Source organism: Vitis vinifera, chromosome 16 (genome assembly GCF_030704535.1).
Source record: "Vitis vinifera cultivar Pinot Noir 40024 chromosome 16, ASM3070453v1".
NCBI lineage: Eukaryota > Viridiplantae > Streptophyta > Magnoliopsida > Vitales > Vitaceae > Vitis > Vitis vinifera.
The window spans coordinates 8,498,243-8,508,145 of record NC_081820.1 but is presented as its reverse complement, the minus strand read 5'-3'; the positions used below and the strand labels follow the sequence as shown (position 1 = coordinate 8,508,145).

General features: G+C 41.9%; 1 non-coding gene across 1 annotated transcript; it reads right to left on the bottom strand.

The window, feature by feature from the left end:
• Window positions 1-1,203: 1,203 nt before the first annotated feature.
• On the bottom strand, window positions 1,204-1,310 carry LOC132252735 (small nucleolar RNA R71). The gene has a single exon (XR_009464514.1). It is a non-coding gene; the product is annotated as a small nucleolar RNA R71 (small nucleolar RNA).
• Between the last annotated feature and the right edge of the window lie 8,593 nt (window positions 1,311-9,903).

Here is a 9,903-nt window from a genome sequence, read left to right as displayed (position 1 = left end):
ATAGTGTCTAAAGCCATTGATGGAACTTGACTACCATTTCTATTGACTTTTTATGGATTAAATCTTCATTGTTAAACCTATACCGGTTCGGGAAACAACCATCCTTTATGTTGTTGTCCCCAATACGAGGAGAAAAATCCGGAATTTCCCTCTTTGCATTCTGAACTTGATCCTAGCAACCTTTAGCTCTAGGAGACTTTCTTTCTTCCATTTTTTATCTAGTTCTATGTTAATTTAGTTCCAAACACCACTTTCAAAACAAATTTTATTTTCTTTTAAACTTTAAGTTTTTGACAAAGGAAATCATCAAACTCAATTTCTAATCTTGAGTCTATCATTGGTAGAGTGAAAACCCATCCCAGAGTTCGACCCTAGAGCTGCTATACTATAGTAGTTTTGCTACGCCAGTATAAGGTCATAGGATTTATAAATATTTTTGATAAAAATACTCAATGGGCATGAACCAAAATGGCGCCGTTGCCGGGGATGGTGCCACAATACAGTGATACAACATTTTAGAGGCTACTTGTGATTTCCATCACAAGTTTGGTGAATTCCTTTTTCACTAACTTCATTTCCTTTCTTTTAAGTGTAGAATTCCTTTTGTTAAGTTTACTTTCATTTTCTTTCTAACCTTAACTTTCTTCTAGTTTTCTTTTGTTTTTGTTGTCTTTGTTTTGTTTTCAGGGAAGTTGTAACTTGTGCATGCCCTATTGGATTCGAGACCAAGAGGGAAGACTAGTAAGGATAGAGAATCCTCAAGACACAGAGTTGGATATCTGTGTAAACATCATGGACCCTCCACAAGAGGATCAGAATTCTCCACAAGGTCAAGGGGATAATCCAAATGCATATCTATCCATGAGGGATAGGATGCACCCACCAAGGATGAGTGCACCCTCATGCATCATACCTCCTCTTGAGCAGCTGATTATAATGCCCCATATTGTGCCCCTCCTACCAAATTTCCATGGAATGGAGAGTGAGAACCCATATGCCCACATCAAGGAGTTTGAGGAGGTGTGCAATACTTTTAAAGAGGGAGAAGCTTCAATAGACTTGATGAGACTCAAGCTATTCCCTTTTACTTTGAAGGACAAGGCAAAAATATGGCTTAACTCTTTAAGGCCAAGGAGCATAAGGAATTGGGTTGATCTTCAGGCCGAATTTTTGAAGAAATTTTTCCCCACCCATAGGACCAATGGGTTGAAGAGACAAATCTCAAACTTTTCTGCAAAAGAAAATGAGAAGTTTTATGAATGTTGGGAAAGGTATATGGAGTCCATCAATGCTTGTCCTCATCATGGCTTTGATACATGGCTCTTGGTGAGCTATTTTTATGATGGGATGTCTTCCTTCATGAAGCAAATTCTTGAAACCATGTGTGGGGGAGATTTTATGAGTAAGAATCCGGAAGATGCCATGGACTTTTTAAGTTATGTATCTGAGGTATCAAGAGGATGGGATGAGCCCAACTCAAGAGAAATGGGAAGGATGAAACTCCTATAAATCCAAAGGGTGGAATGTACATGTTAAGTGAAGACATGGACATGAAAGCTAAGGTGGCAACAATGGCAAGGAGGTTGGAAGAACTTGAGTTGAAAAAAATGCATGAAGTCCAAGCCATTTCCGAGACACAAGCCCATGTCATGCCATGCACCATTTGCCAATCATGTGATCATGTGGTAGAAGAGTGCCCAACCATCCCAGCTTTGAGGGAAATGTTAGGTGATCAAGCCAATGTTGTGGGGCAATTTAGGCCCAACAACAATGCACCTTATGGAAACACCTATAATTCAAGCTGGAGAAACCATCCAAATTTTTTTTGGAAACAAAGGCCACCTCCATACCAACCACAAGCCCAAACCCAAGCACCTCAACAAACCTCTTCAGTGGAACAAGCCATTGTGAACCTAAGTAAAGTCATGGGTGACTTTGTGGGTGAACAAAAGGCAATCAACTCCCAATTGCACCAAAAGATTGAAAATGTTGAGAGTTCTCAAATTAAGAGAATGGATGGGATGCAAAATGATCTATCTCAGAAGATAGACAATATTCAATACTCCATCTCTAGGCTTACCAACCTCAACACAGTGAATGAGAAAGGAAAGTTTCCCTCTCAACCAAGCCAAAATCCGAAGGGTGTTCATGAAGTTGAAACCCAAGATGGGGAGTCTTCAAAGTTGAGGGAGGTCAAAGCTGTGATCACCTTGAGAAGTGGGAAGGAGGTCGATCAACCCTTGCCTAAGGTGAGGCAAGATGAAGAACTCATGTCAAGGAGAACCTTGGTTAAAGAGAGCAATAACCAAGAAGAGAAGAGTGGGAAGAAAAATGCATCTAAATCAAGCATTGAAGAAAAGCCAAGGATAGTGATTAAAGAGGATATGATGAAGAAACATATGCCCCCTCCTTTTCCTCAAGCTTTACATGGAAAGAAGGGAATCAAGAATTCATCAGAAATTCTTGAAGTTTTGAGACAAGTGAAGGTGAATATACCCTTACTTGATATGATCAAGCAAGTCCCCACATATGAAAAATTTTTAAAGGACTTGTGCACGGTCAAGAGAGGGTTAATTGTGTCAAAGAAGGCATTCCTCACTGAGCAAGTAAGTGCCATCATTCAATGTAAGTCTCCAGTTAAGTACAAAGATCCAGGATGTCCCACCATTTCAGTCAACATTGGAGGGACACATGTGGAGAAGGCTTTACCAGACTTGGGGGCAAGTGTGAATTTGCTCTCATACTCTGTGTATAAGCAACTGGGACTTGGAGGATTGAAGCCCACAACCATCACTCTCTCCTTAGCTGATAGGTCAGTCAAAATCCCAAGGGGGGTGATAGAGGATGTTCTAGTTCAAGTGGACAAATTCTACTATCCTGTGGATTTTGTGGTGCTTGATACTGATCCCACTGTTAAGGAAGCAAATTATGTGCCAATCATCCTTGGGAGACCTTTCCTAGCTACCTCCGATGCCATCATCAATTGTAGGAATGGGGTGATGCAGCTCACATTTGGAAACATGACCTTGGAATTAAACATATTCCACCTATGCAAGAGGCATCTTCACCCCGAAGAGGAGGAAGGATTGGAGGAGGTGTGCTTGATCAACACCTTAGTTGAAGAGCATTGTGACAAGAATTTAGAAGAGAGCTTGAACGAAAGCCTTGGAGTGCTTGAAGAAAGGTTACCTGAACCCTCTGATGTGTTAGCCATCATGTCTCCTTGGAGGAGACAGGAAGAGATCTTACCACTGTTCAATAAGGAGGATGCACAAGGAGCAGCTGTAGAGGACCCTCCAAAGCTTGTTTTGAAGCCACTTCCTGTTGATTTGAAGTATGCATATTTGGAGGAAGATGAGAAATGTCCAGTGGTGATTTCTTCAACTCTCACAAGTGATCAAGAGGATAGTCTTTTGGGAATCCTCAGAAAATGCAAAAAAAGCCATTAGATGGCAAATTTCTGATCTAAAAGGGATTAGCCCTTTGGTATGCACCCACCATATCTACATGGATGAAGATGCAAAACCAATAAGGCAGCCCCAGAGGAGGTTGAATCCTCACATGCAAGAGGTAGTAAGGGGTGAAGTTCTGAAGCTACTTCAAGCAGGATCATATATCCCATTTCAAATAGCTTGTGGGTGAGCCCAACCCAAGCAGTCCCAAGGAAATCTGGAGTTACTGTGATCCAGAATGAAAAAGGGGAGGAAGTCTCTACACGTCTTACCTCAGAATGGAGGGTGTGTATAGACTATAGGAGGTTGAATTCAGTGACTAGGAAGGACCATTTCCCATTGCCTTTCATGGACCAAGTCCTTGAGAGAGTCTCAGGGCCTCCTTTCTACTGTTTTTTGGATGGTTACTCAGGGTACTTCCAAATAGAGATTGATTTGGAAGATCAAGAAAAGACAACCTTCACTTGCCCCTTTGGTACTTTTGCCTATAGGAGGATGCCCTTTGGTCTATGTAATGCACCAGCAACTTTCCAAAGATGTATGCTAAGCATCTTCAGTGATATGGTGGAGCGCATCATGGAAGTCTTCATGGATGATATCACTGTATATGGAGGTTCTTATAAGGAGTGTTTGTTGCATTTAGAAGTTGTTCTCCAAAGATATATTGAGAAAGACCTAGTGCTAAATTGGGAGAAGTGCCATTTTATGGTACAACAAGGAATTGTCTTAGGACATATAATCTCCAAGAATGGCATTGAGGTAGATAAGGCAAAGGTGGAGCTAATTGTTAAGTTTCCACCTCCCACAAATGTTAAAGGAATTAGGCAATTCCTAGGACATGCCGGGTACTATAGGAGGTTCATTAAGGATTTCTCAAAAATCTCAAAACCTCTTTGTGAACTCTTGGTAAAGGATGCCAAGTTTGTGTGGGATGAGAAATGTTAGAAGAGTTTTGAGGAACTGAAGCAATTCCTCACAACTGCACCAATAGTGAGAGCCCCAAATTGGAAATTACCTTTTGAGGTAATGTGTGATGCAAGTGATCTTGCTATGGGGGCTGTTTTGGGCAAAGAGAAGATGGAAAGCCCTATGTGATTTATTATGCAAACAAAACTTTGAATGAGGCTCAAAGGAACTACACAACTACTGAGAAGGAGTTGTTAGCAGTAGTTTTTGCCTTGGATAAGTTTCATGCCTATTTGGTAGGGTCCTTTATAGTGGTGTTCACTGATCATTCTGCTTTGAAGTACTTGCTAACCAAGCAAGATGCCAAGGCAAGATTGATAAGATAGATCCTTTTGCTTCAAGAATTCAATCTCCAAATCTGGGATAAAAAGGGAGTAGAAAATGTGGTAGTTGACCACTTGTCAAGACTTGTGATAGCACATGACTCACATGGTCTACCTATCAATGATGACTTCCCTGAGGAGTCTCTCATGTCAATAGAGGTAGCTCCATGGTATTCTCACATTGTAAATTACTTGGTTAATAGAGAAGTTCCAAGTGAGTAGAGTGCCCAAGACAAGAAGCATTTCTTTGCTAAGATCCATGCCTATTATTGGGAGGAGTCTTTTCTCTTCAAATATTGTGCGAATCAAATCATAAGGAAATGTGTTCCTGAACAAGAGCAATCAGGAATTCTATCCCATTGTCATGATAGTGCATGTGGAGGTCATTTTGCTTCCCAGAAAACAACCATGAAAGTGGTCCAATCAGGTTTTTGGTGGCCCTCTCTTTTCAAGGATGCCCACTCTATGTGCAAGGGATGTGACCGGTGTCAAAGGCTAGGGAAGCTAACACGCCGGAATATGATGCCCTTGAACCCCATCTTGATAGTGGATGTCTTTGATGTTTGGGGGATAGACTTCATGGGACCATTTCCAATGTCATTTGGACACTCCTACATTTTGGTGGGAGTGGATTATGTCTCTAAGTGGGTAGAAGCAATCCCATGTAAGAGCAATGATCATAAGGTGGTTCCCAAATTTCTCAAGGAGAACATCTTTTCAAGATTTGGCATGCCTAAGGCCATTATCAGTGATGGAGGAACCCACTTTTGCAACAAGCCTTTTGAGACTCTTCTAGCCAAATATGGGGTCAAGCACAAGGTAGCTACACCTTATCACCCTCAAACAAGTGGCCAAGTTGAGTTAGCCAACCGGGAAATAAAGAATATACTGATGAAGGTGGTGAATGTGAATAGGAAGGATTGGTCTATTAAACTCCTGGATTCATTATGGGCTTATAGGACCTCTTATAAGACCATTCTTGGTATGTCTCCCTATCGTCAAGTTTATGGCAAAGCTTGTCATCTCCCTGTGGAGGTTGAATATAAAGCTTGGTGGGCAATCAAGTAGCTGAACATGGACTTGATCAAATTAGGGGCAAAAAGGTGCTTAGACCTTAATGAGATGGAGGAATTAAGAAATGATGCTTACCTTAATTCCAAAGTTGCAAAACAGAGGATGAAAAGGTGGCATGATCAGCTAATCTCCAACAAAAAATTCAAGGAAGGGCAAAGAGTCCTACTCTATGACTCAAAGCTCCACATCTTTCCCGGGAAGCTCAAGTCAAGGTGGATAGGCCTTTTCATTATTCACCAAGTGCATCTCAATGGAGTGGTGGAATTATTCAATTCCAAAGGCAATCAAACCTTTAAAGTCAATGGTCATCGTCTCAAGCCATTCATAGAGCCTTACAATGCAGACAAGGAGGAGATCAACCTCCTTGAACCACAGCAACTTTGAGGGAGAGCAGGGTTTCATGGATTATATAAGTCCATGAATTTTATAGTTTTATAGTTTTATAGTTTTATTGTTATTTTTATTTCTTTTGATTTTGATTCTTGCTCAAATTTGGTTTATTTTGTCTTAATTCTAGTCAATTTTGATGTTAAATTTCAGGAAAAAATCAAGAAAAATGTGGAGAAGCCTTGAAAAGCAAAACAGGGGAGCAAAACAAAGGGAACAGAGCATTACATTTCAAGGTGCGAAAATTTCGCACGGTGGAATCCAACATGCAAAAATGCATTCCAAGGTACGAAATTCCAAAAGCAAAATTTCGCACACCTCAATCCAAGGTGCGAAAATTTTTGCACCGTGCGAAACACTCTCCTGGCACACGAGTGGCATTTTGCACAACCCAAACCAATTTTCGCACAGTGCTAATCAAGGTGCAAAAATTTCGCACACCACAATCCAAGGTGCGAAATTCATTTCAACATGCGAAAATCATAGTCCAAGGTGCGAATTCTCTAAACGTCAGTTTCGCACACCACTATTGCAAAACACCTCTCTGGCACACGAGTGCCATTACCTTAAGTATCGAAATGGTTTCGCACAATGCGAAACAAGGTGCAAAAATTTCGCACAATGCGAAATTGAGTGCGAAACTCGATTCAAGGTGCGAAATTCTCAGTTTAAGGTGCGAAAATTTCGCACGGTAAAGTTTAAGGTGCAAAAATTTCGCACGGTGAAATTTTAAGGTGCGAAAATGACCAACTGTCTTTTAAACTCATTTTTAAACACCCAAGACTCTGTTTTTCATTCCTAAAAGCCATTTCGACTTCCGAAAGAGTTTTTAAACATGTGACCATCCAAATTCCGCCCCTGCCTCTCTATTTGAAGCCTTAGGAACATGCATTAGAGGGTAGAACACCCCCGCGCACCAGCTGAGTACCCTCTGGAAACTCATGAACAGCCACCTCTCTCCATTTCAGCCATGGAAAAGACCAGGGGAGGCCTTTCCGCATCCCCATCCTCGGCGATGCCTCGACCAACACAGTCCGCCATCAGAGACGCCTCTTCCCTAGATGCTCAGCCATCCACTGTTCCCCCATCTGAGGGTGGAACGCCTTCTCAGCACCGGTATCCCACCAGGAGGCCACCCACTAACCCTGTGCCGCCCACCACCAAAGCCAAGAGGCCTACTTCTCGGCCACCCGCGAAGAGGGCCAAGTTCTCGGGTCCTAGAGAGCCATCTCAGCCACCTCAGGCAGAGCCGCCTACTGAAGACTCTCAGATTCCTGTGGGAATTTCTCTCGAGACCATCATCAGGTGTCCTATGATCGCAGGGCTGCCTATAGAGGGCAACCTGGATTGCAAAGAGGGATCATTCCACTCAGAGACCTGGTTCAACATCGATGCTCTCAGACAGCAGCCAGAGCTCAAGGATTCATTCCATTTGCTACAGAGGTATCACATGGAGCATCTACTCACCCCTAGGCAGTTCTATTATCCCAGAGTAGTTCTAGACTTTTATCAGTCTGTGACTACTCAAGGCGTCCGGAATCCTACTCTCATCTATTTTACCATAGATGGGCGCCAGGGTATTATTGGAGCATGCCACATGTTGAGGCCCTCCATATACCTTATGAGCCTGTGAGTCAGGCAGATTTCAAGGAGTGGTTCCCATTCTCTCCAAGGGACATGGTTCATATCTTGTCCAGGGGGACTTCCACAGCCTCAGTGTTGACTAGGAGAGAGCTTCCATCTAGGATGCTCCTTATTGATGTGCTCCTGCGCACCAACATCTTCCCATTTCAGCATAAAGTTCAGAGGAGATGAGCTATACTTGAGGCATTATTTAGGATTTTTGAGGGATATTACTTCGGCCCTCATCACTTGATTATGACTTCTCTTCTTAGCTTTGAAGAGAAAGTCCATCAGAGAAAGCTTCAGAGGGCAGATGCCATTCCGTTATTGTTTCCGAGGCTCCTCTGCCAGATTTTAGAGCACCTGGGCTATCCTGCAGAGCCCCACCTTGAGAGGCGCCACCATTGCCGAGAGAACTTCTCTCTCGACAAATGGCATCACTTGGCAGCCTACTTTACACCTCACGGAGCCCCAGATGCACCTCCACCTCCAAAGCTACACCAAGATGAGCAGCCACCCCAGGCCCAGCAGGATGAGATTCTCACTAACATCACACCTCCTGCCCCTGCAGCACACACCTCAGTGCACATGCCTGAGGCTACACTTCCTACTTCTCCTTTCACTCAGGACGCTCCACCAGTCGTGACAGCCACCTCAGCACCTCCTCCTTCATCTGAGCCCACTGTCACCGTTTCTCTTACGGAATTCAAAGGCTTAGTACACTCATTACAGACACTGAGCACCGCTCAGGATTCTCTTTTCCAGCAGATGGCCACTATTCGTGCACACCAGGATCAGATCATTGCTACTCAGACCCAGCATACCACGATCCTTCATCAGATCCAGCAGCATCTGAGTATGTAGGCACTTCCTGGGCATGATAGGTCTGGACCATCCGAGCCTCCAGTGCCAGATGAGGGGACCATACCAGCTGAGCAACCCATATCAGATGAAGAGATCAGAATAGAGTCATCACATGATCCCACTACTATCTGATCTCTTTATGTTTTTTTTTTTTTTTTTACTTACTTTTTATATTAGACTTATGAATCCCATCTTTTTGATATATTATATACTGGGATTGGATGTATTACTTGAACATCATGCATATTATATTTCTTTTCCAAGTAATACATATATATATATATTATTTTTATTATATTCCCTTTTCTCATTACTCTTTTATCTGTGAAACATGTGGTTTCTCCTATACGACTCAAACTCTGTATCACTCAGGAGGTACCACTTTCTCCCTTTATTTTTTTAATCGCTCTTGAAACATTGAGGACAATGTTCAGCTTGGTTGGGGGGAGAGTTGAGGAAGGAAGTTTTGTTATTCATGCTAAGTTATTTTGGTAATTTAGTTGCTTTTTGCTTATTTTTTAAAAAAATTTTAAAGTTTTTTTTTTAATACTCTCCATGCTTATTAAGGAAAAAATTTCAAAATGAAATGGGAGAAATTAAATTTTTGTCTTTTTACTTGAAACTTAGAGTTTGTATTATGTTTATTAAAGTTGATGAATTATTGAACTTCTATTGATTTCAAACTTAGTTCTTCCACTTTAAGCTATTCACACACTGTGCACACTAGGTTCCGTTTTTAAGATGAAAAACTATTTTCCCCCTTGACTTAGGAAAATTTAGACTTGGTACCTTTGACCTCATTTTAATAGTGTTGAGACACCTTATAAAAGGCCAATAAGCCTTTGGAAAAAGAAAGAAAAAGAAAAATGTTTTACTTGCCTTGAAACCCGAGCAAGGTCTAAGGGGTATATGGTGAAAATCTTTAAAACCTGGTGCCCTAAGCCTTCAATGGTTGGGAGTCACCGACCTCAATGCTCGTTACATGGGTGAATAGGTGGAGTTTAACATATTGTAGGTGCTTGGGTATTAAAAATTCATTCTCAAAAGTCCGGGGTGAAATCCGAGGAGTTAGTGGTTGAAAAATCCTTAAAGCTTGATGTCCTAAACCTTGATTGGTTGGGAGTCATCGATGGACCCCCGTTACATGGACAATTTAGAAAAGAATGCCTTTAAGCTTTGCACTCCTACAAGAAAAAATTGTGAAAGAAAAGAGG